A 24858-nucleotide genomic window follows, 5' to 3' on the forward strand; every position below is an offset into this window, starting at 1 on the left:
GGCAGGGGCCTGACGGAGGTCTTGTTGATGTCCCCCCTCCTTTTCTTTTCCCTGGGCCTCCCACCCCTCGAGGAGAAGACTGCCAGGGTCTTCATCACAGGTGTTCTTGGGGTTAAGAACAATCTGTATGAATGAGGACTAAGGATGAGAACTTTTCAAGTGCCTGGCAATCCATGCTCTGACCAGTTTTCTCTTGTGGACATGATAAAAACCCAGCCCAGTTCTCCATCCCGATTTTGCGAGGAATCCTCTCCCCAAGCTGGCTGAGAGGCAGCAAAATGGACGTGTTTGTTTACGTTTGTCTTCTTGGGTTTCTTCTTCTGTCCCTGCTCTGGGGAAGGACCGATGCGCAGGGTCAGAAGAGGGGGAAATGGAGTGGGTAGAACGATCATGGGGGAGAGTCTAGCAAGCGAGGAGTTTTCCAGAGGCTGGTGGTGGTTTCCGTGTCTCTCCCTGAGCACTGGGTGCTGGGCTAGGAAGCAGAGAGAACCCTGATTTGGAGCCTCCCCTACTTCCCACATTTAAGACTTGGCAATAGGGACCCTCACGTTCTGGGGAACACCTGAATCAAGCTTTCCTTGAGAAATGACATGTTGGTGGTGACCCGGGGGCTTCGAGGGCCAGGAGGGGCTCAAGTGCTGAGATCTGTGGGGTCTTTTGGGAGCATGGCGGGTAGGGTGCGCTGTGAGGACAGCTGGGGCTTGTGGCCTGGCTCTGTGCTGCGTTGGGTGACAGCCGCTCGGGCGGGAGATGCTTCCCCAGCAGCCTGTGTTGGCTGCTTTGAGAAGGCCTGTGTTTGCCTGCATCTGAGCCGTCCTCCCCGGACCCCACACCCTGTCATAATGGCAACAACAGTCATTGTAGCTATCTACTGAGTGTTTACTTTGGGCCACATCCTATACTCGGGCCCCTTGAGAAGCATCATCTCAGAAGAGCAGTAAAGTGACTTGCCCAGGGTCGCGTAGGAGCAGAGCCATTTGCCACTATGTCACTGTGCTTCTGACCACTGTTCTGTCCCCCACTTCTCTGCAAGGGCTAGATGTACCTCCAGTGAACTTATTTCGCATGAAGCTCTGTCATTCCTGCCATACTCTTCCCACGCCTCTACGGGTGTCACAGTGTTGGCTGCTCAGGGCTGCCTGTCCAGTCCCCGTGTCCAGAGCCCTTCCCCATCCGTTCCATGTTCCATCACAGCCGTGGGAGATCACAAGAGTAGGTCTGTTTCGAAGATAGAGAAACTAGAAACCAGAGCAGGAAGTGACTTGCCCAGGGGTACAGTAGAGCTTATGGCGCAGCTGGTACTGGGGTCTAGGGCTTCTGGGTCCCACTTGCCTTCTGGTCTCTGGTGGCCCCTCTCATTGGCCCACTTTGTTTTCATCCCCGCCTTTTGGCCTTACTTGTTAAAACGTCTTTCCCTGAAAGACCCAACCAGATGAACGCAAGAAGTGGACGTTTTAATCCATTCTTCTTCCTCTGTGCCTACGTGGTTGGAAGCCACATACAATTTTGAAGCAAGAGGCTTAAAAGTATTTCTGAATGCAAGATTCCATGTCCCTGCCAACCGTCAGAGTGTATTTAACTTAGACGGATTGCGCTGGCGTTGGTTGTATGGACAGATGGGTAGTTTTTCATCATCTCTTCCCCTCATTGTTAATGGCGGAAACTGCCGTGTGTGGAGGTGCCTTACGGGTTCATGGTGTGTCCTCAGATGTGATCTCTGTCATCCCAGAGCTGGCCTGGTGTGTGACACAGGCTGGAGAGAGCAGACCCCAGAGCACCTGCAGGAGGCCCCTCCCTACCTCCGGTTCCCAGGAGAGAGCACCCTCTGGAGGCTGGAAGGTCTCTGGAGACCCTGAGGCCATTAGGTTGGGCTGCCTTCGGGGCCCAGTGGGCCTGTGTTTGGGATTCCCATGCAGCTATCCCAGAGCGACCTTTGGTGCTGACTGGTGAGAAGGCCCTGTTGTGATGCTCTTTACTGTGGATGAGGATTGCGTGGCTCTCATGAGAAAATCTGGCCTCCATTGCCTTGGGATTCTAAGGGACTGAAGGAACTGGGGAGGAAGTTTGGGATTTCCTTTTGGGGGTTGATTGGTCTGGGTTGCAGGTGGTCTCGGTAGGCGTTCCCCATTGTAGTCATCCAGGCCCCTCCCAGGGATGGCGTGGGTCTCCTCCCACTCTGCGGGCTCACCGTTCAGCTTTTCTAGCTTACTTGTGCCGTGGGGATCCCAGGACCGATGGGTTGGCCCTGCCTCTGCCTCCTGGATGCGTGTAGAGCTGGGGCTGTGGGTGGCTGTCACCTTGGAGGACAGGCTCAGGGAGGGAGGCCCTGCAGGGTGAGAAGAAGGCCCAGAGGGGTCTCAGTGGATGGTGAAGCAAGACTCATCCTGCAAAGATGGGAGGCAGGGCAGGAGGTGAGGTCAGAAAGCTGAGGAGCACAGGCAGGTAGAATGCGTTGGGACAGACCAGGCGTTTGATGCTCAAGGACAGATGGTAAGGATGCTGATGCTGACGTTTATTTATTTAACGTTGACATTCACTACTTAGCACTTTGCTGACTGCTGGTCATTCTTCATCTCGCTGACTCCTTATCACAACCCAGTGAGACACATTTGATTCCCCCTGTTTCAGAGGTGAGGAAACCGAGGCTCATGGCCAGGCCAGCTGCCCAGATTCCCAAACTGTAAGTGGCAGGCTTGGGGTGGGAGACTGAGCCGTGTGACTGCGCAGCCTTCCACAGCAAGGATCCCCATCCTTCTCCCTGAGCCACACCTGGCAAGGGAGAGTGATCAAAAGGAGGCCAGGGACAGCCTGTCCTGATTGAAGTACTAGGGACAGAGCTGGGACCTGGCTAGAGGCACAGGGCCCTGTGCTTCTCCGTGTCCCCACCGGGTGAAGCTTGCCCACCACCCGGAGACCACCCGCAGCCCCCTCTGTCTCCCTGCATCCTGGGGGGTGGGGGGTGGGCAGCGCTGTCCCTGAGAGCCTGGCCTCTCTCAGCGTCTTGGGATGGGTGTTGCTGGAGCAGGGTGTCTGCAGCTCCGGGACGGAGGCTGCCCTTGTTTGTCTTGCACAATGACAATCCCAGCACCCGACCTGAGGCTGGCTATTTTTATCCAGCGCCAAGGTCTCTGCTTCACTTTCCCGTCCTGTTGCTGAGGCCACTTTAGGGGAAATGGGGGGATTTTGAGGCTTAGTCACAGCCAGGGCAGTTGAGGATGCATCGGTGGGCAGGGTGGGGGGCAGCAGGACAGGAGACTGTCTTGTTTCAGCCTTCTGATGAATGCTTGACACCCTCTCATCTGATCTCTGCGTCGGCTCCAAATGTCGATGCGTGATCCCCACTAAACAGACAAGAAAACTGAAGCTCAGGGTGGCAAGTGACTTCACCAAGACCACCCAGTAGGGGCCAGAACATGGAGCTTCCACTAAGTAAAGACCCTTACACCTGGTGTCTTCAGTGGGATTTGGAAAAATTGAAAGCCTAGAAGTCCCCTTTTGGGGTGCCTTCACTTCAGGTCCTCGACACTCTGGTTTCCTTGCCTAACTGCTGCCCCTTGACTGTCTAAGGGGCATCCTCTTCCTCTCTGCAACATCTCCACCCCCCCGCCCATTCCCTTTATTTCGATTTAGTTTGCGGAGGAAAGCAAGATTAGCTGGTTAAATTCATACTAAGGTGTGAGTGGCTGGTGGGCAACTCTTCTTGGCAAATTAAAGGCAGGATATGCGATAATTCAAAGAAATTGCAGGATCAAGGGCCCTGTGGGAACGACCTCTCTGAGGGCTGGGTTCTCTTGGCTCCAGGCTAGAACAGAATGAGCGTGACACAAGGAGCTTTTTGCCCTGGATGAGGTAGGAGGAGCTAGGCCAGGCTCAGTGCTGGGTGCTGAGTGAGCTCTGGGAGTTGACCAGGGCCCAAGGTGATGGGCTGCATTTAGAAGCCAGGCCTGCCTGACTCCAGTGCTGTGGGGCTGGAGCGTAGAGCACTGGGCAGACTTCTGAAGGAACCAGTAACTCCCCTCTAGTATCCTATTCTAGTGCCTATTGGATAACCATTCAAGTGCTTTATTAAGCACCCACTGTATGCAAGACGTGGTGTAAGCTGCCTGTCATGGGGACCAGACAGTCCCTTTGTTTGACTTTGGTTGTGTGTACCAGTATCTCAGTCCTTGGAGCAGGCTGGTTTCTTTAGAGTGTCAGTGAGGGCGAGCCCCTCACTTTGAAGAGAAGGCCCGGGAAGAAAAGGAGCTACTCAGGACAGTGTGGAGAGTTGGGGGCTCAGCTGGATGTGGGTATCTTTCCTCCACCAGCCAAACTCTAAGCTCCTCAAGGGCACAGATCATTCTCCAGGATTCGTGCATTCTGTAGATTGGCAGAGTTTGGGAACAGAGGCTCAGAGAGGTTAGGAGAGCATCTGAGGGCCGCACAGCAAGCATAGGAGGTGGAGCCAGGCCATAACCTAGATGGGTCCATGCTGCCCACCCACCCGCCACCTTTCCTCTCAGTGGTCCCTGAGGAGGTTCCCCTTTGTGGTCAGTGCTGTCTGATGTGTGTCAGTGCTCACAGAAGCCAGGAGAGGAGTGAGTTAGCGCAGTATCATTTCCTGCTGCTTCCCAATTCTAGGACCCAAGCTTGCTCGCCTCAGAGGCCCTGGTCCAGAACGACCCTAGAGCTCCTCATTCTCCGAGGTCCTCAATTCAGCTCCCTCAGTGTGTGCTGAGCCTCTCTAGCAAGGTGGGCTGAAGAGCATGGGCTGCGCACCTTTGGGCCCTGGGTTCAAGTCCCGACCCTGCCATTTCCTAGTTGTGGGGCTTTGGGGCAGCTGCTTAACCACTCCCACCCTTGGTTTTCTCACCTGTAAAATGAGGATGAAAATAACAATGTGTCACCTTATGGTGAGAGTGAAATGATGCCAAGTGAATCAGCCACGGCTTGGCACACATGTGGTAGGTGTGGCCATTATGGTGTGCCAGGCACTGTGCTTGGGCTGGAAGCGCAGAGATAAAAATTACATCATCTCTGCCCTCAAGGTACTCACAGACAGGTGAAGACACAAATAGTAATAATGAGAAGTGGAATAAGAGGCAGTAAAGAGAAAGAAGGGCTTAGTGACTGACTCTTGGTATGGTGGGGAGGTGACCCAGGAAGACTCCCTGGAGGAGGTGATATCCAATTGGGTATTATAGAATGAATAGGAATCTACCAAAGAGGCAGGTTTGGGGGGTGGGAGATGCGGTCCACGTAGAAGGAAAGCAAGTGCAGAGGCCTGAAAGTGTGAAAACAGCCTGATATTGAGAAACCAAAGGAGGGTAGAGGGGTTGGGAAGCAAGGTACCTGACATTAGTGGGAGATGAGGCATGAGGAGGCCAAGGCCTGGGTAATAAAAAACTTCCTGCTATAATATACAGAGTACACAGGTAAGTGTCCAGCTTGGTGAATTTTTACCAACTGATTGCACCTGGGTGACAGGCAGGTCCCGGATAACATTGCTGTCACGTGACTGTGCTCAGTCCCAACATGTGACAGTGCTCACAGCCTGTGGGTCTAGGGGTGCCGCGTGTTGAGTGAGTGGTTTAGAAGAGAGAGTGGGAGGGCAGGGGGATTGAGTTTTAGCTGAAAAGAGGGTTCCATTTGGCTTTGGAGAGCAGGAAGGACGTTTTACCTGGAGTTTGGGGCAGATGGTGCCCTGACACTACTCACCTTGAACCTAGGTAGGTCCCCATGGTTTAAGAGGTGGTCTTGGGTGTGACCCACTCCTGCTCTGCCTACCCACTGGGTCAGGCTCCAGCTTGGAAATTTGTGGATGGGTTGCAGGACTAACGCTGGGCTCTTGGGACCAGCTTACCATTTCCAATTCCGAAATAGCCCCAGACTCCTTGCCTCCTCTTGGGGCGGGGGTGGGGAGAGGACACACTCACCTCTGCTCTGGTTCCTTGCATCATATCTCTGCCATGTGTTTTTGTTTTTGTTTTAGCTTTGGTCAACAAAAGAAAAAAAAAAAACCTTCTTCCCTCCCTAAAACCTCCCAGGTATCTCACAGGGGGGCCTGTTCTTCCTGGGCTGGTTTTTTGGAGCTGGAGGAGAGGTGGTGAGTGGGTCAAAGGCAGCAATGACAGAGGACCAGGCATTTGTGGAGGAGGCCTGGCCAACTTGGTTTGCCAAGAAGCACGTAGGGTGGTGAGCAGTGCACCTATGTGGGTTCCAGGCTTGGCCTTGCCCTTTACCCTATAGTGTGACCTCAGGTAAGCTCCTCACTCCCTAGTCTCAGTTTGCTCAGCTGTACATTGGGGCCATTGGGCCACCGATCTCAGGGGCCCCTTGATGCTTATGTGTTCCAGGCGGAGGGTACCAGCTCCTAGGCCTTGAGGGGTTGTACAGAGAGCTGGGGCTTTTGACCTGCAGCATCTTAGCTTCTCATCATTGTCTCAGAGCCAAACTACAGCCTGGGACGAGGCCATGCAGAGGGAGGGGGGTTGGTGTAGTGCCCCCTACTCCGGCAGCCCTGGTCCCAGAGTATGAAAACTTGGGGACTAGAGTGACGGTACACTTAACCCATGACAATCCAAGGCCCAGAGAAGGCGACTGATTCACCAGAGATCACACAGCTTTTACATCCTCCAGGGTCCCTGACAAAGGATCCCAGGGCTGGTGTGTTTTCTGACCGTAGGCTTTGGGGTGACAAGTCAGTGTACTGAACATGTATTAAGAGCCTACTGCATGCCAGTGCAGCTGCTACAAAGTGAAGAAAGCCAGGACCTTCCCCTTTAGGAGCTGATAGTCTAGGAGGAGAGGTAGACAACAAGCAAAGAATGGTGAATGATTTTGCTGAGTGCTGTGGAGATGTGGGCAAGCCTTAGCACCAGCACAGAAACAAGAGCAGGGGACTCTGTTGGGGTGGGAATGAGGTGTTCAGAGAAAGCTTCAAGGAGAAAGTGATTCTGAGTTGGGTTTTGTAGGGTGACGAGGAGTTCACCAGGAGGACAACAGGATATAGATGGCCTGTTGGATAGAAGGAATGAATAGCTTGTACAGAAGCAGAGAGGTATGCAAATAGCACTGTGTGTTGTGAGTTTATTTGTGGCTAGAAGGTTAATACGTGAGAGATGGAGAATAGGGTAAGATGAATCCAGAGATGTTGTCCTAAATCTGGAGGAATGGACTTGAACCGAGAGGTAGTGGGTACTGGGCCCAGAGGACCTCTGGGATATACTTGGTACTGAAGGGGCTCTGGACCTTGCCTAGCATCCAGCACAGGGCCTAGCCAATAGCCGGAGGTCATCGTGGGATAAATAAATGAATGAATGGATTTTTGCCTGGGACAAAGAGATCTAGAAAAGAGAGAGAACACATAAAAATAAAGACAGATCATAACACATTTAATAATCAGATTTATGAATCCTCCCAACAACTCTATGAAGTCGCTACTTTTATTAGCCAAATTAAAGGAGAAGTAACTGTGGCTCAGAGAGTTTAAGTAACTTCCTAATGTCTCCCAGCTAGAAAGCGGTGAAACTGGGATCAGACCCAGGCAGTCTGGCCCCTGTTGGGTTCCCCAGGGTCTGGCGAGGTACCCTCTCTGCCCGCTGGAAGATACAGTACTCCAATGATTCTTGCTCTTCTTTTGTGGGGGCTTTTGTGTTCCTGGGTCCCCGAGATTCGGCATGAACAACTGTCACCGGGTCCTAGAGAGACCCTGCTCGTCGGATGGTTGCTGGATGAATACATGAGTAAATCAGTGAGATGGTGGGTGGATGGGCTGCTGGGCTGAGGGGGAACCCTGTGCCCATCCAGGGCCGTGTGCCTCTGAGCTGGAGGCAGATGGCCCCGACCCCTCACTCTGCCTCGGGTGGCCTGCCTCACTGGGGGAACCAGCAGGTTTTCTGAGGAGACCTGAAATTCCAGAAAATGCACTTGGTTGCATCCAGCCTAATCACAACCATCTGTCTGCCAGGCCCCATGGCTCGCCCTCCTCCTGTCCCCACTGGCACGCTTTCCCTGGGTGTCTGTAACAATTGGGAGCTGCACTCGAAAGTTTCCTTGTCAGGGTAGAGCACCTGTTGCCAAGAGCTCCTTCTTTGATGCAGAAAATATATCCCGAAGGTACTTTGTCAGATGTTTTTATATTAAACATTCTCCCTCCGTGGCCCTTGGCTGCCAAGGGAAGCGGAGATGCATCGCTTTTCCAGTTGCCTTTGTGGAAAGAATTCCTGGTGTTCACGGGCCCTTCCCCTATGCCCTCCCCTCCTCCCTCCACCCCCCCTCCCCCAGTCAGGGCCTGGCACCCCCAGCCTGAGAGGGTAAGGCCTGGGGGGCTGGCACCTCTGCAAAGCAGGGTCCGCCCTGGCCCGAGGGAGGGACGCTACCCTCACCCCGTGGTAGAAGTCTCTGGAAAAACAGAGGTCTCATGTCTGGAGCAGACATCAAAGGCACTGTCCCAGACTGCAAGGTGAATCATCACCGAGGCTTTAATTGATCTTTAAAAGGAGAGGGGGAAACTCAGAGATAGGAGCCTGGAAGCCGTTTTCATCTGAGTCGTCCAGGGTAGCGCCAGCTCTGGACAGAGCAGGGAGGAGCTGGGCTGCCAGGCCTTCTGTGCCAGGTGGGGGGAGAAGGTGGAGAGGTGGGCTCCCGTCACACAGTCACACAGCCTGAAGTCGGGAAGGGAAGGGGCAGAGCCGGGAGCTGCATGGCTCCTGAACAGCCCGGGGAAGCAGCGAAGTTGGGGGAGGAGGCTTTGCTGGGGCAGACGTGGTGAGTGGGGTGTGTTGGGAGAGGGATGGGGGCAGAGTGCAGCTTCTCTGGCTCCAGCTCCAGCCTCTTGGGGTGAAATGGGGCACCCAGCAGGCTGTTCACGTCAGGGTGTGTGTGCCCAGCAAGTCCCAGACTGTGTCCCCCGCCCCCACCACATGCTACCCACATTCCCCAGCCCTCCTGTCCACCGCCTTACGTCCGGCACTGAGGGGACACGCTCCCCAGCCCCGTGTTAGGTCCCAGCCTTCCGCTCAGCAGCTGTGTGGTCTTCCGGAAACTGCACATCTGCTCTGGTCAACTTCTGCCCTGCTGAGCCGAGGGATGTGCAGGGTCACTCCCAGAGCTACCCGCAGGGTTACAGCAAAAGAGGCGACGGTGTTTCCAAGACAAGGCTGCTCTCAGAGGGCAGACGTTGGGAATGGGGTTTGGCGGGCTTGGCTGTGAGGGCAGGGCCTGGGTCATCCCCACCTAGCACCCAGCTCAGGGCCTGGCATGCGGTAGATGCTGGGATTGTTTTGTGATTCACAGAAGGCCCGCCACCCCCCAAAGAGTTTAAAACAAAATGGAACAGATTTCACAGAGCGGCTCTGGCTTCTCCACATCCCCGGACCCTCAGCTCACGTTGTCTGTCTCGAGCCCAAGGAGACCCTATTTGGTTTGGGGGGAGCCTTGTTTCTGGGCCCTCTGCTGCTGTTTGACCTGGGAGAGGAGCCGAGGAGGGCAGGAGAGGGTCCAGGTGCTTGGGGAGACAGACCCCGTCTCCTCCAACCTGGCTGCCCAGCTGTGTCTTAGCTCCCTGCCCTCTTCTCTCTCAGGGCAAAGCCCAACAGAGCCCTGGGGGCTTCCTCTGAGTTGAAAGTTAGTGACACAGCTGGCCCAGCGGCCCAGGAGACCCGGGTCCCAGTCCTGGCTCAATCCCACATCTCTTGGTGGTCTCAACCTGCTTCCACTCGGCTTCTTTATCTGTAAAATGGGTCAGTTGGTCTCACTCATTGGTTCTCAACCCTCTTTGCACATTAGAGTCCCCTGAGGAGTTTTTACAAAGCTCAGGCCCCACTCTAGAAATGGTTGGGCAGAGACTGGGCATCAGGGTTTTAAAAATTCCCCAGGTGATTCTAATGTGCAGCCAGCCAGAACCGCAGATCCAAATGGACCTAGAAGGGATCTAGAGCATCTGGGCCATCTTCCCCTCAAGACAGGAGCCTTAGCTTGGTCACTTCTGGGATGGGCGTGTGGCATCTTAAAGCAGTTGGCTGCCCGGCTCTAGTCCCATCAGCTACCACTCGTGTTCTGGGGGTTAGTGGTGGGAGAGCACCAGTGAGGTCACGTCTGACCCTCCCTCTGAAAGTCACCAGGTGCCTACTCAGCACAGCCTGGTGAAGTGGGAGTTGTGACCTCCAGTTTTCAGGGAAGAAAACTGAGTCTGGGAGGTGGTTAAAGTGATGCTCAGAGACACTCAGCTAAAGGCAAGCGTCTGACCAGTGCCTCCATGAGAAGATTGCCGTTTTCATCTTGTGCAGGAAAGTGGGCTCTCTGTGATTGCTCAGGAAAGCGGGGGACAGCCCCACCTGAGCCCTGAGTCCCTCTCCTTGCCCAGATGCCTCCCTTGGGTCTGAACAGCTTTGCTAAAAAAATAAAATAAGCCACTTAGCCCTGCCCAGGTCTGCTTCTAGACCTTGGAGTAGGATGTGGAGTGAGGAATATGAATGACAGGGGATGCTCGTGAACTCAAGAGGGCAAGGGTGAAAAGCCCGGGCCTTGGAGCCGGACAGACCTGTGATTTCAATCTCTTAGCCTCAGGCTTCCTGGTGGCTCAGTGATTAAGAATCCACCTGCCAATGCAGGGAACACAGGTTCGAGCCCTGGTCCGGGAAGATCCCATGTGCCGCGGAGCAACTAAGCCCGTGCGCCACAACTACTGAGCCTGCGTGCCTAGAGCCCGCAAGCCGCAACTACTGACCCGTGTGCCACAGCTACTGAGCCCGCATGCCACAGCTACTGAAGACCGCACGCCTAGAGTCTGTGCTCCGCAACAAGAGAAGCCACCACAATGAGAAGCCCGCACACCGCAACGAAGAGTAGCCCCCGCTCACCGCAGCTAGAGAAAGCCTGCACACAGCAACCAAGACCCAACACAGTCAAAAATAAATAAATAAATTAAAAAAAAATTCACTCAGCCTCCCTTTTGCAGCCTTGCCTCACTCCACTTCTGACAAGTGGGCTGGGCAGCACCTCATGGATGCCATGGAGATCCCATAGGTACCATAGGTAGCACGGTAGCTGAGGAACATTTAATTTTCTGTAAGTGGTAATTAAGTGAATTGGTAACCACGTATTAGCATGAGGAATAGGATTGTGTGAAGCGGATACCGAAGGAAGGTCCTTCCCAAGAAACTTAGAATCTAACTGGGAAGATTGGGGAAAAAACCGCTTCCTAGAGAGGCAGGGAAAATGCTGTTTCCGAAGTGCATAGTGTGGGGCTGGGAGACAGCCGCTTTCCAGGGTGGCTGCAGGGCATGCTGGGAGAGGGGCTGGGTCAGGAGGCAGGGGGTATGTCACCAGGAGGGGGAAGGGCACCCCAGGGCCAGGGACATGCTGGGCAAAGGCAAGGCCATGTGATGATGCTTGCTCTGGGAAGGGGAGCAATCCTGGCAGGGCAGTAAGAAGTGAGGCCCAAGGGGAAGGCCTTGAATACCACTTCAAGGAAGCCCACACTTTTCTCTATGGTGGGCCATGGCTGTACATCCCAGAAATACTTTTGATTGCTAGGTGCTTTAGAGAATAGGTTTGCATGGCACTATCTTGACTTGGAACACTGTTGACTAGTTTTCCTCTTTCTAGAGTTGGTATAAACAGAAGCATACACTGAGGGCTCTTCCTTTTTCTGTTTTCTTTTTTTATTGAGATATAATTGGCATATAGCATAGTATTAGTTTTAGGTGTACAAGGTAATGATTTGATACATGTGTGTGTACATATTGTGAAATGATTACCATATACATTTAGTTACCATCCATCACCTCACATAGTGACAAATGTTTTTTTTCTCGTGATGAGAACTTCGAAGATTACTCTTAGGAACTTGCAAATATGTAATACTGTAATGGTAACTACAGTCACCAGGCTGTACATTACATCTCCAGGACTTGCCTATCTTAATACTGGAAGTCTGGACCTTTTGACCCCCTTCATCCACTCTTCCCCACCCCCACCTTTGGCCACCACCAATCCTGTGGGCTATTCTTCAACATAGCAGATGTTGTGAGGCTCACCCGTACTATCGTGAACATCTGTGATCACGCATTCATAGCCGGGTAATACTGTATGGGCACAGCCATGGTTCTCCTAGGCTAATGTATCCATTTTACTCCTGATGGGCACTTGGGCAGTTCCCAGTTTCTGGCTCCTACTGGTGATGTTACTAATAAATATTCTTGGACAAGCCTTTCTGTGGACAAAAGGAGATGCTTCTCTTGGGTAATGTACCTGGAAGTGGCATTGCCGGGCTCTCCAGCAAACATGTGGTCAGCTTTATTCCATGCTTTACCAGACTGTTGTCCAAGACCATGACAGTCAGAAACACTTTTAAGGGGGTTTTGGTTCATCCCACCCATTTTACAGATGAGACCAGAGAGGGACAGTGCCGGTCCTGGGCCCCACAGCTCCCAGGTGGCAGAGCCCGGTCCAGACCTGGGGTCTCCCCACTCCGTGCCCAGGCCTCTGCCCACATGGAGGTGGTGCTCAGCCCACCGCTCAGACATCTGACCTCATGTCCCATTCCCCACCTCCCCGCTTCCCCCCAGGCAGGATTCTAGGTCCATATCCTTTCTGAAGACCCTGGGCACTGCACTCTGGGAAAACAAAAAGGAGAAAAGAGTGAAAGGAAACCAAACATTGGAAAAGAAGTGTGTTTCCAATAAACTGGGCCTTTCACCAGTAGCCAAAACATTACATTCCTGTACCCCGGGAGCAGCCGGTCGGGTCTGCCTCTCCGGGCTGTAAATCTTGTGGGCGCTGGGTCGGGACTTTCGCCTCGTCCGGGGACACACAGACGGGCAGTGTCCTCGGGGGCTTTGGATCCCTGGGCTGGAGGGTTGGGGGACATGTCGCTTTTACAGTGGGCTGGCTTGGCCACTGCAGGGCCCCTGACAGCCGGGCAGCTGGGCCTTTCTGAGGGAGCAGTGTGTGAGTTACTGTAAGAGATTTTCCTCCCCTACCCGCCCCCTCCCTTACTTGGGTGCTTTGATGGGTTGGAGGTGTTTATAGGCTTGATTCATGACCGAGTTACCAGGGTTTTCCACGGAAATAACTTATTAAAGGGGCCGTGCACACAGCGACATTGAAGTCTGGAGAGGGGGCGCATCAAAGGCGCCCGTGGCCCGGAGCTCCAGACGCGCGCGGGCAAGGAGGGGCAGGGAGGGAGCGGACCTGGGCTGCGGGAAAAACACTTGGGCTAAAGCAAACACTCCCCAGACAAACCCAAATTCAGGTCCCTGGAAAGAAGTGGGGAGAAAGTGAAAGCCCCACATCCCAGAGCAGCCCTTCATCGGACCCTTTGGCCCAGATGTGGGGACACATGTGGGTGCCCGGCATGATACCCGGACTTTCTGCTGTCATGCCTGTACCTCCCCTTGGCCCAGGGCTGGTCCTTGGGAGGAAATGCCTTTTGCCAGGGATGGGTGGGGGAGAAGTTAGGGGTAGGGGGATTTTCTGGTTCTTCCCTTTCCCGATGGCGCTGGTGCCTCTCCTTTGATTTAATTATATCTGGTTTGTCCTTGTCAGTAAAATCCTTCCTTTTCCAGGAAGCCTTCAGGGATTACGTAGTCCAGAGTGGCTTCTCTCTTTTCTGAACTTTCAGTAGTTTTCATCTGTACACCACTCTCTTGCTGTGGGTTGATTTTGCACTGAGTCTGTCTGCTGTCCCCAGCCAGACTGTGAATGCCTTCTGGGCAGGGCCTGGGCCTGCCTCTGCCCCTTAGGGAAACTGGTGGTCCTGGTGCCTGGCATCGCACACCTCATGCAGGAGGACGTGGATTGAAGTCATTCCCTGCACCTCAGTCCTTGCTCTTTGACAATAATAATAACAATAACAGTAGGAGAAGTAATAATAATGGCTAAAATTTGAGTACTGCAGAACGTGTGTTTTTATTCCTTAAGCTCATTCAGTCCCAATAAGGTAGGTTCTATTATTACTTGCCCTCATTTTTCAGATGAGAAAACTGAGGCTCAGATGGGAGAAGCAATTTGCCCAGGGGCAACAAGCTAATAAATGGCAGAGCTGAGGTCTGAACACACATCCACCTGACTGCAGAGCTTGTGTCCTTGGACAAGTTAATTTACCTCTCTGAGCCAGAATTACCCTCACATTTATCTGACTGGTTGGAGAAACAAGACGAACCCTCGTGAGACTACATGCAGTTTGTTTGGTTTGGTTTTTTAAGATACCGTCTGCATACAGTAAAACTGTTTGAAAGCGGACTGTCCTGTGAATTTTGACAGTTATGTAACATTATTACATAATCAAGATACAGAACATTTCCATCACCCCCCAAAAGTTCCTTGGTGCCCCTTTGTGGTCAGCCCTTACCCCATTACCCAGCTGCTGGCAACCACCCATGTGTTTTCTCTCTCTCTAGTTTTGCCTTTTCCAGAACATCCTACAGATGTAATCATGTAGCGAGTAGCCTTTTGTACCGTTTTCTTTAACCCAGAATAATGCTTTGAGATTCATCCATGGTGTCGCATGGATGGACATTTGGGTTATTTCCAGTGTTTTTGGCTCTAAACGTTTGTGTTCAGGTTTTTGTGTGAACATAAGTTTTCAATTCACTTGAGTAAATACAGGAGTGGGATTATTGGGTGTAGGGCTGAAGGTATGTTTAACTTTATAAAAAATTGCCAAACTGTTTTCCAAAGTTTGTACCATTTAGCCATCTCACCAGCAGCGTATGAGAGTTCCAGTCACTCCACATCCTCACCAGCCCTTGGTATGGTCAGTTTGTTTTTGAGTTATTCTAATAGATGTGTAGTGGTATCTCATTGTGTTCGATTTTTTTTGAAATAAATTTATTTATTTATTTTTGGCTGCTTTGGGTCTTAGTTGCTGCACGCGGGCTTTCCCTAGTTGTGGTGACCAGGGGCTACTCTTTGTTGGTGGCTTTTCTTGTTGCGGAGCACGGGCTCTAGGCGCGCGGGCTTCAGTAGTTGTGGCACGTGGGCTCAGTAGTTGTGGCTCGCAGGCTCTAGAGCACAGGCTCAGTAGTTGTGGCACGTGGACTTCAGTAGCTGTGGCGCACAGGCTCCGCAGCATGTGGGATCTTCCCAGACCAGGGCTCGAACCTGTGTCCCCTGCATTGGCAGGCGGATTCTTAACCACTGCGCCACTAGGGAAGCCCTCTCATTGTGGTTTTAATTCACATTTCCCTAATGACTAGTGATGTTGAACTTCTTTTCATGTGCTTATTTGCCATCTGTATCTGTGGTGAAGTATCTGTTCAGATCGTTGCACATTTTTTATATTAGGTTGATTGCTTTTATATTGAGTTTTGAGAGTTCTTTATATATTGGTTATAAATCCTTTAAAAGATATGTGTTTTGTAAATGTTTTCTCCCAGTCTGTGGCTTGTCTTTTCCTTTTCATAATGGAGTCTTTTGAAGAACAGAAGTTTTTATTTTTGCTGAAGTCCAGTCAGTCATTTGTTTCTTTTCATGTTTTTGTGCCGTATGAAGAACCTGCCAGACCTAAGGTAACAAAGATTTTCTTCTATGTTTTCTTCTAAAAGTTTTATAGTTTTTGGTTTTACATTTAGGTTTATAGTCCATGTTGAGTTGATTTTTGTTCAAGGTGTGGGATAAGGGCCTAGTTTCTTTTTTCTTTCCTTTTTTTTTTTTCCACCTGTGGAGGTACAATTGTTCTAGCAACATTTGTTGAAAAGACTACCCTTTCTCTTTACCCAAATTATGTTGGCCCCTTTGTCAAAAACCAGTCGATCATTTATGTGTGTTCTCTTTCTGGACCCTGTTCTGTTTCATTGTCTGTCCTTTTACCAATACTGCACTGTCTTAACTATTGTAGCTTCATAGTAAGTTTTGAAATTGGGTAGCATGAGTCCTCCAGCTTCATTCTTTTTTTAGAGTTGTTTTGGCTGTTCCAAGCATTTGCATTTCTGTATTAATTTTAGAATTGGCTGTTGATTTCTACAAAATCCTGCTGGGGTTTTGTTTGGGATTGCATCAAATCTATAGATCAGTTTGGGCAGAATTGACATCTTGAAAATACTGTCTTCCAGTCAATGAATAGGGTGTCTCTCTCCATGTATTGGAGTATTTGATTTGTCTCCTGGTGTTTTGTAGTTTTCGGAATACGGATCATGCACGTGATTGTTAAACGTATACCAACGTAGTTCACGTTTCTTGGTGCTGTTATAAATTGTAAAACATTTTCCGGTTATTCATTACTAGTATCTAGAAATACAATTAACTCTTATATATTGACCTGGTGTGCATAGGGTTTGAATGGCCTTGGTGCTGGGTGCCATGTTTCAGAGGAAGAGTTGCAAAGGGGAGAAGTTTTTTCTCCTGGACTCTCAGCAACATCACCTCTGCCCCCGTGACATTCCCTGAGGTAGTCAAGTGTGAATTTATCCTACCAAGACAGATGTGACATTTTGGGCGAGTTGCCTGAGACTTCGGGTGTCAGCTTCCTGTCTGTAAAATGGAAGGCAGTGGAGACAGCTGGATCGGATGACCTGGTGAGATCCTTTCCAGCCCTGAGCCTGCTGTTCACAGAAACCACAGGGTGGGAGCTTGGCAAGAGTGCTGAGTCCTTACCTCAGGGAACCCTCTCCTGATTTCGCAGAACGGAGGGGGCAGGGGACTTGCCTGGGGTTGCCCGATAGCTGATGAGAGGACAGGTCTCCTCTTCCCAGACCCAGGCCCTCACCCCTGATTTGGACAGGGAGAGACAGCCCAGTGTGGTGACGGGAAGGTGACTCCACCTTCGGGAAGGAGGGAGAGGCTGGCGAGGCAGCTATCAGTGCCAGCCGCCAAGAGGCCGCTGGGAGCTGTGACCCTCAGAAGGGGCCAGTTCACGTTTGGCTGTTTTCAACGTTTAAAAGCACAGTGCTTGGAAATGCGGGTTTTGGCTGACCTCGCCCTGAGTGTGCAATTTAAAGGCCTTTGTAACTCTTTGGTTTGGAACCGGGTCCGGGCATGGCGAAGGGAAAACACTGGAGCCCGTGAGCACTCGTTCCAGTTGCCCTGCCTCTGGGAGAGGAAAGCAGCCTCCTTCCCTTCGTCACTGCACACAGCCCAGGAACCTAAAGGGTACAAGCAGAGAGGAGAGGACGATGGAGGGGAAGAGCATCCTCGGCCATAGAGGCCCTAGCCTGGCCTGGATGTAACAGTGCTGGGAGCAGCTCAGCACCTTATCCCCATCAGCTTTGATTTTCCCGGCACCTCCCTTGAGTGCTCGTCCCTTTTTAAAAAATTAATTAATTAATTTATTTTTGGCTGTGTTGGGTCTTCGTTTCTGTGCCAGGGCTTTCTCTAGTTGCGGCAAGCGGGGGCCACTCTTCATCGCGGTGCGCGGGCCTCTCACTATCACAGCCTCTCTTGTTGTGGAGCACAGGCTCCAGACGCACAGGCTCAGTAATTGTGGCTCACGGGCCTAGTTGCTCCGCGGCATGTGGGATCTTCCCAGACCAGGGCTCGAACCCGTGTCCCCTGCATTGGCAGGCAGATTCTCAACCACTGCACCACCAGGGAAGCCCCTCGTCCCATTTTTACAGATGAAGAAATTGAGGCTCAGAGAGGTTTCAGAACTTACCTGCCAGGGTCACACAGGGAGCGAGTGAAGGAGCTGTGACTTGAACCCAAGTTTTCTCTGAACTCAGAAGCTGGGGTGAGGCGAGGGGCTGCTAATGGGCACAAAGTTTCCGTTGGGGTGATGGAGAAGATCTAGAACTAGATAGTGGCATGGCTGCACAGCACTGTGAGTGTTCTTAATGCCACTGAATTGTATGTTTAAAAATGGTTAAAACGGTTAACTTTTATTATGTGTATTTTACCACAGTTAAAATAAACCCTGGTGTGCCTTTCCCCCCATCTGTGCTGCCTCCTGCATAGCAGACTCCTTGGCATGGCAGAGTGTGGACCCTTGCTGCTGTGCCTCCTGGTTGGTGGGACCGCCCAGGGTCCAGGTAGAAGGGCAGGTAGGGGCTTTGGCCAGCAGATAGCCATGGCTGGGTTGGCCTTTCCATTGCCGTCCCCTTCTTTAAGAATAGAGAGATGCTTAAACCCTGGCAGCATCCCCAAGAGGATGCTGGGACACTGTCCCAGAGCTCTCGAACCACACAAAAGAGGTGGGACCTGGGGTGACCGTGGTCTGCCGGCCACCAAATCCACGCCATAGTCCAGGGCTGGGCTGGAGCCAGAATGGCCTGGTGCCCGCCTGGTTGGCCTCTGGTCTCTGTCCCTTGGCACTGCGGGGAGTTAGGACTCCCCCACAAGGGCCTTCCCCTTTGGGAGGGAAATCAGGGAAGGAAAGTCAGAACCTTAACTGCTCACATTTTTTTAGAGATGCATAATGAAGGATGCAGGGGGAAATGATAGGAGGTACTTTAGCCAAAACAAACAAGCAAATAAGTAAAGGGGCTGAATGTAGCAACTTAATAATTGTTGAATCTGAGTGAGAGTTAGCTTAGGTTGGGGGGCTCTGAGAAACAGAGCCTGAGATGGGGATTTGGACGCATGCAGCTTATTGGGGGGCTTGTTCTCGGGAGAAGGGAGTGAGGGAAGCAAAATGGGGCAGCAAGGATGTGGGCTTAGCTGGAGTCCAGCCTTAGCCTGGTCCACGGGGAGCTCTGGAGCGGGAACTGCACCCCAGAGTTGGTCACACCTTGAGGCAAGGCATCAGCCTTTTGTTTCCGTGTCAGTTACTCATTGGCTGTGGGTGGGTGCGCGCGCGCGCGCGCACACACACACACACACACACACGCATGCACGCACACACACTGGGAGGGGGGACTATAATCGCCTGACCAGGACAGTTCTCCCAGTAAGGGGCACCTGCGAACCATTAGCAGCCCAAACCTCCCAGTAGCTGGGGACAAAGGGGACCTGGGAGGGGCATGTAACATCATCCACTCCGTGGGTATATAGGAGTTTATTACTATTCTACTTCTGTTGTATGCTTGAAATTTTTCATAATGGGAAAAGAATCTCTACTGAGACAGGGTTCTGAGAAGAAAGGAAGGAAAGGGTAACTTTCACCCAGCGAGTGCTGGGTTTATGCTCAGCGTATCACCGCTTTCTTTCACCTGGGTTATTTCCCTGGTGCAGATGGAGGAGTTGATTTGGGACATACTTAAACTAAAAGTTATTCGTGGTTTATCTGAAATTCAGATTTTAAGTGGGCACCTTGTATTGTTATTTTACCTGACAACCCTACCTAGGCACATACCTTGTAAGTGGTGAAGCTAAGATTCATACTCAAGTGGGGCAGACACCAAAGCTTACATTTTTCATCCCGGACGGGTACAGCACTAACAAAAGGTTTTTGGAGGCAGTATCTTGCTAGGGCCTCAAAAAGGTCTTGCCTGACAGCAGAGCCCAGTTAGAATCAATCAGGGCAGCTTTGAAAAATATTGATGCCTGGGCCGCACCGCTTTCATTATTCACGAATGCGGAAAGGAATACACGAGACCAAGAGGGAACCTTGGTCTGGTACCTGGAAAGTACCCAGGGTGCCTGCCCTGGCTGGGGCCCAGGAATGTGCTGGGGTGAGGCAGGGAGTCTGGGCCCCCATTCATCACCTCCCCAATTCAGCATCCTCCCACAGCTCCCTGCCACCTGCGGGCGGAAGTTCAGCCTGGCACACAGGCCCTACCCCAAACTACCAGCACGCTAGGCTCTTTCACAGCCCCCAAGCCTTCGCTGCTCCCTCCGCTTGGAATGCACTGCCAGGCTGTTTTTGTCCACTTGGCCAACTCCTCCAATTCCTTGCAAAGGTCCAACTCATGTCACTTCCTCTCTGGAGCCTGCCTTGGCCACCATGGCAGAATTGGTCATCCCATCCTTCATCGACTCATGGCACAGACTCAGTGATAGCAGTTCACGTCTTAGCAGGGATGAATGAGGGGTCTTCTGGTCCCTTTCACTGCTAGCTCGGTACTTCTCCGTGTCCGAGGGTAGTGCCGGGTATGGGGAGGAACTTGGTAAATGGGTATTGAATTGAAGGGAGAAGGAAGGATTTTGTAGAGGGAGTGGGGTTCCAACTTTCTTCCTTACCCCGTTTTCCACTTGGAGGGTCCCCCTTTCCCGCCTTTCCTCTTGGCTGGTACCTAAGTTCGTTTTCCTGGAGGCTGGGCCCCACGTAGCCCAAAGGTAAACAGGTTTAAATGACCTGAAGGAGAAAAAAAAAAAAAAAAAAGATGCAAGCGAGCCAGGAAGTTGCGCAGTGCCAGCCCTGGACCTGGGTAGGTGGAAAAAGGCCCCTATGGCAAACCTGGAGCCTTGGAGCCAGGCCCCAGCCAGCCTGGGCTGAGCCTTCGCTTCCCAGAACTCCACTCTGGATAAACACGGAAGTGAGGAGCGCAGCCTCCCCACTTTTGAGATGGGCCGTGGCCCGAAGGGGGCTAAGGAGCTGGGGAGGTGGAGGGGGAGCCAGGACCCCACTTAGGAGAGGGAGCCCTAAGGTACTTGCTCCTTTGGCATTAAAAGAATGGCTTAAAAAAAGAAATTGTTGCAAAATACACAGAATAGAAAATTTACCATTTTAACCATTCTTAAGTGTCCCATTCAGTGGCATCAAATACATTCACATTGTTATGCTACCATCCCCATCCCTTTGTCTCGCAAAAGGAGAATGGCTTTTTAAAGCCTTGTGTTAAATTCTGTTGAAAGTACACACTGAGAGGCTATTTTCACATCACTGGCTGGGGACACATATAAATAAAACAGCCACTGGCCCTTAGAGAGTGCTCTTTCTTGTGGGACAGATAGGACCAAGGGTCCAAGGGAGGTGGGCAAAAGCGAGTGGTGAGGGCACGGATGAACGTGTGTGGTAGGGCGGACCTTGCTGGTCTTAGGCTCCGGATAGGACACTGGGTGTCGGTGCCTACGGACCACTCATAAATATATCTGTTCATGTCATCCCCGTGAAAATTGGGGGTGGCGGTGCATGAAAACGAGCCTCTCGATAATCCAGGAAGTTCAGAAATAGAAAAAAAAAATCACCCTCACACAATTGCCATGCTCCGTTTCCCCTCTGTCCTTCAGTGTCTTGTCTCCCGGGTATATTTTCACGCCGTCTCGGTGCAGTGGCAAAGAAGAGAACATTTTCCTTTCTGCCCTTCTTACCTAATGTCATTTAGAACCACTTTTCCAGTGTTGCACACCCCTGCCCCCCGCCCAAGGCTTCCAAATGTTTGTGAACAGCCCTGCTTTCTCCAGGGAGCAGTTCTGCCATTTTCCCCTCCAGGGGGTAGGGTGGGGTGAGGGTGCTGGCTCCATTTGGGACCAGAGAACAGGTTCAGGTGGAGGGACTGAAACGTAGAAGGAGTAGCCCAGGCACTTCAGCAGCTTGTGGGGCACCCACTCTTTTGACAAAGCTCGTGGACGGTGCATGCCGGGACGATTGATGCAGCATCTTTGAGTCCATGCATTGCACTCGCAGGCATCTCTCTCTTGGTCCTGTATCACCTGTGGGGGGAGCCAAGGCCCTCGCCTAGCTGCAGACAGAACCCAGGTGTGGATTGCTCAACCCGGCAGCCTTTCGGACACTAGAGGTGGCCGGGGAACGTGCGGCATTATGTGTCCATCTTCCCAGGGCGCGGATCCTCACTCCCAGGGCGGGCCTCCAGGAGGAGAGAGCCTCAGCCAGGCCTGTCTGTCTCCCAGAGCAGCTCCCTCATCCTCTGCACAGAGGGATGGGGGACAGGAGGTTGGGGATCAGCAGTGGTGGTGTTTGGGTTCACTTAAAACACACCCATTGGCTTTTGTTTCTCAAAGAAGCATATGGCCCGTTAGTGGAAAATGTGGAAAGCATAGAAAAGCGCAAAGAGGTAACCCTCCCCCGCCAGAGATAACCGCTGGGAACATTTTGGCTTATTCTGTTTAAATTGTTTTTCTGTTAAAAAAATACAACTTTGTATCCTGCCTTTCCCCCCTCAGCATCAGTAAATATTTCCCTGCCTAGTTAACACTTTCCGTAAACATTGTTTCTGACGGCGGCCTTCTCCTCCAGCCTATGGATCTCCCAGGGCTGATTCACTCGATCATCAGCTGGACACCTGGCCTCCCAGGTGGGAAGATGAACCCCATGCGTGTGGAGGGCTCTTGCTGCTTACCCACCGCTTCTCTGGGTTGTGTTGCTCCCTGCTTGAGCCTGGCCCAGGGAGGTGGACACTCCGAGCGGGTGGTGCTGACCACCCCCTCCTTTGAGCTTCGGCAGCCCTGAGCACGAATAGTGTGGCTCTCCCAGGTCACCTTCTTGGAAGCCTTCTTAGGCCACCCCAGCTTGGGGTGGCCAATGGGTGTTTGCCCTCCTCTGTCAACTCCCAGGAAGGAGGACACTTTGCACATCCTGCCTAGATTGTGTGTGCTTACAGGGTGGCCATCGCCCCTGCCACGTTGGCCCTCTTTTTTTTTTTTTTTGGATGCACCATGCAGCATGTGGGATCTTAGTTCCCTGACCGGGGATTGAACCTGTGCCCCCTGCAGTGGAAGCACAGAGTTTTAACCACTGGACCACCAGGGAAGTCCCTTGGTCTCTTTTCTTGCTTGCTTTGCAAAGTACTGGCTTTAGAGGAGGCCTTAGTATTCACTAGGTGTGTACTTCGGGGCAAGTTCTTTAACCTCTCTGAGTCTTGGTTTCTTCATCTATAAACGCGAGTGGTAATAAGGTCCTGTTTGCCCTGTTGTTGTGTAAATGAAAAGAGATCACATACACCAGGGGCCTGGTATTGTCCGGGGGCCTGCTGGGTGCTTGATGGGTGGTGGGGTTGTTTTGAGTGGACACCTTGAAGTTGTACTGTCCTGCTGTCTCCCCACTAACCCGCAGGAGTGAGCAGCCCAGTGGGGAATGGTTGACCTCGACTGTGGTTGACTCAGCTACAGTTGAATGCACTACCTTTGTTCCCTATTCTTCTGCCCACACTTTGGTTGGGGAAACTGAGGCCACCCTGAAATTCCGCCTACACTCCATGACTCTTGGCAGATCCCCTGAGGGTGGCTTAGGAAACGTCTTTGAAGATTCAGGAACACACTGGATACATCCGTTGGTGAGCCAGGGAAATTAGCAGTAACGAGCTCATTTTGATAGCAATGAGCTGAGTCTCCCTCCAGCTGCCAGACATTTACAAGGCTGGCTGGGTGCCGGCGGCCAGAGGCCTCCAATGGCCCTCACCCCTCGCTCTGCCTTCCGGCTGGAAATAATTCGTATTTAAAAAATAACAAAAATTAAAAAAAAAAATCTCCATCTCTTCTGGCCTTCTGGTTCCTTTGGGTCCAGGTGGGGAGATGGTGGATGCCTTTGCCCTGTGAACTCTGTATGGGACAGTCAGACAGGAAAGGACCCTGCACAGGGTCCTCTGCAGCCCCAACATCTGTGGTCTCAGCGCCCCACGGGGTGTCCAGCCAGCCCTTTGGGCAGTAATTGGTGGTCCCAAGATTGGGACTCGGCCACGATGCTCTTGCTGGTTGACCCTTCCCCGGGGGAAGGAGTGACTGGTGGGCTCTTCGCCCCCTCCTTGATGCAGCTGGTGGTTTTCAGGTCGCGCCTGGCATTTCTGACCCTGTCCATCGTTGGTGCCCCTTCCGGAGCCCCAGCCTTACTTAAGGAAGTCCAGTGGGTCGGTGGACATGGCCTGTCCTCTGGGCTGCCCACTCGGCTCTCTGGCCTGAGACCTGGCTCTGCTTCTGGCCTCGGGTGGGTGCGTTTACTGAGTTCTTGCCTGAGTCCTCAGCGCCGAAATTCTTTTCCCTGGAGCCCCCGCACTTGGAAGTCCTGCATTCCAGAGCGGCTGCCCCTCCACGGTCAGCATGTGGTAGGCCACACCCTGACTGTGTGACTTTTCCTTCTGTGGGCCTCAGTTTCCACATCGGGACATAACCATGCCCTGCCCTTCTGTGAGTCACTCCTGCCTTGCTGTGGCAGCTGCCCAGAGAAGGCTGAGCGGGTGAATGGACGCGCCCACCAGCCAGAGACCCTGCAGGGCCTGTTCCTGTGGGATTCCGAGAGTCCCCTGCAGTGAGCAGTGAGAATGTAGCAGCTGAGAGTTTGCTCTCTTAGAAGCGTTGGTGGCTCTGTGGTGGCACAGGTTTTTCCCAGCTTCCCACCCAACCCCCCACTCCCAGCCGATCCCACAAGGTTGACGTGGGCTGCGTTCTCTTGGGGTGGCTGGTGGTGGGGCTTGGTGAGCAGAGGCCTCTGGGCCGGCATGGAGTCAGTTTCTGCATCTGTAAAGTGGGTATCTACCTGAAAGGGCTTTTGTGAGTGTGGAATGGGGAGGATGTACGACACCTGTGCAGGTATTGTCTTTCTAGCTATCAATGTCACTGATGTCCTTGTTAGATGAGCAAAGGAGGCTCCTACAGACATTACATGGCCCAAGCCCCACCCCAATAGCATTTCCTCTTTCTTCCTTTTTTAAAGTAATACATGATTAATGTAGAACATTTAGAGAACAAAAGCACTAAGGAAAAACAAATTACCCTTAACTCTACCACGCTGAAAGGAAATTATTATTTAACTAGCTTGGAATATTATTTTTCATGTCATCCTCTGTCTTAGCAAAAAATGGGAAGTAGAAATCTGCTGAATATATAGATGTACATACTGCCAAATGAAAAGAAGGGAGTTATTAAAAGTATATATAGCTGTTTGTGGTGCTCTGTTTTGCTCTTAGCAATATTGAGGACAGTTGCTTAATTCAGCACATATTCAGTGTGCTTTTTAATGTCTGCTTAGCATTCCATTTCATGGATGTACCATATTTACTTACCAGTCTCCCGGGGCCTGGACATTTAGGTTGTTGCAGTGATTGTTTTTTTAACTTCAGGAACATTGCCTCCTGGTAAGGGTCCTCGTACATACGTCTTTGTGCGCAT

At 52.0% G+C, this 24858-nt stretch overlaps 1 protein-coding gene across 2 annotated transcripts in view; it reads left to right on the forward strand.

Annotated features, from left to right (window-relative positions):
• SMAD6 (SMAD family member 6) overlaps positions 1–24858 on the forward strand; it is a 75314-nt gene that overhangs the window by 13519 nt on the left and 36937 nt on the right. The window lies entirely within an intron of this gene.

This window comes from Grampus griseus (assembly GCF_964374135.1).
Source record: "Grampus griseus genome assembly, chromosome: 2".
Lineage (NCBI taxonomy): Eukaryota > Metazoa > Chordata > Mammalia > Artiodactyla > Delphinidae > Grampus > Grampus griseus.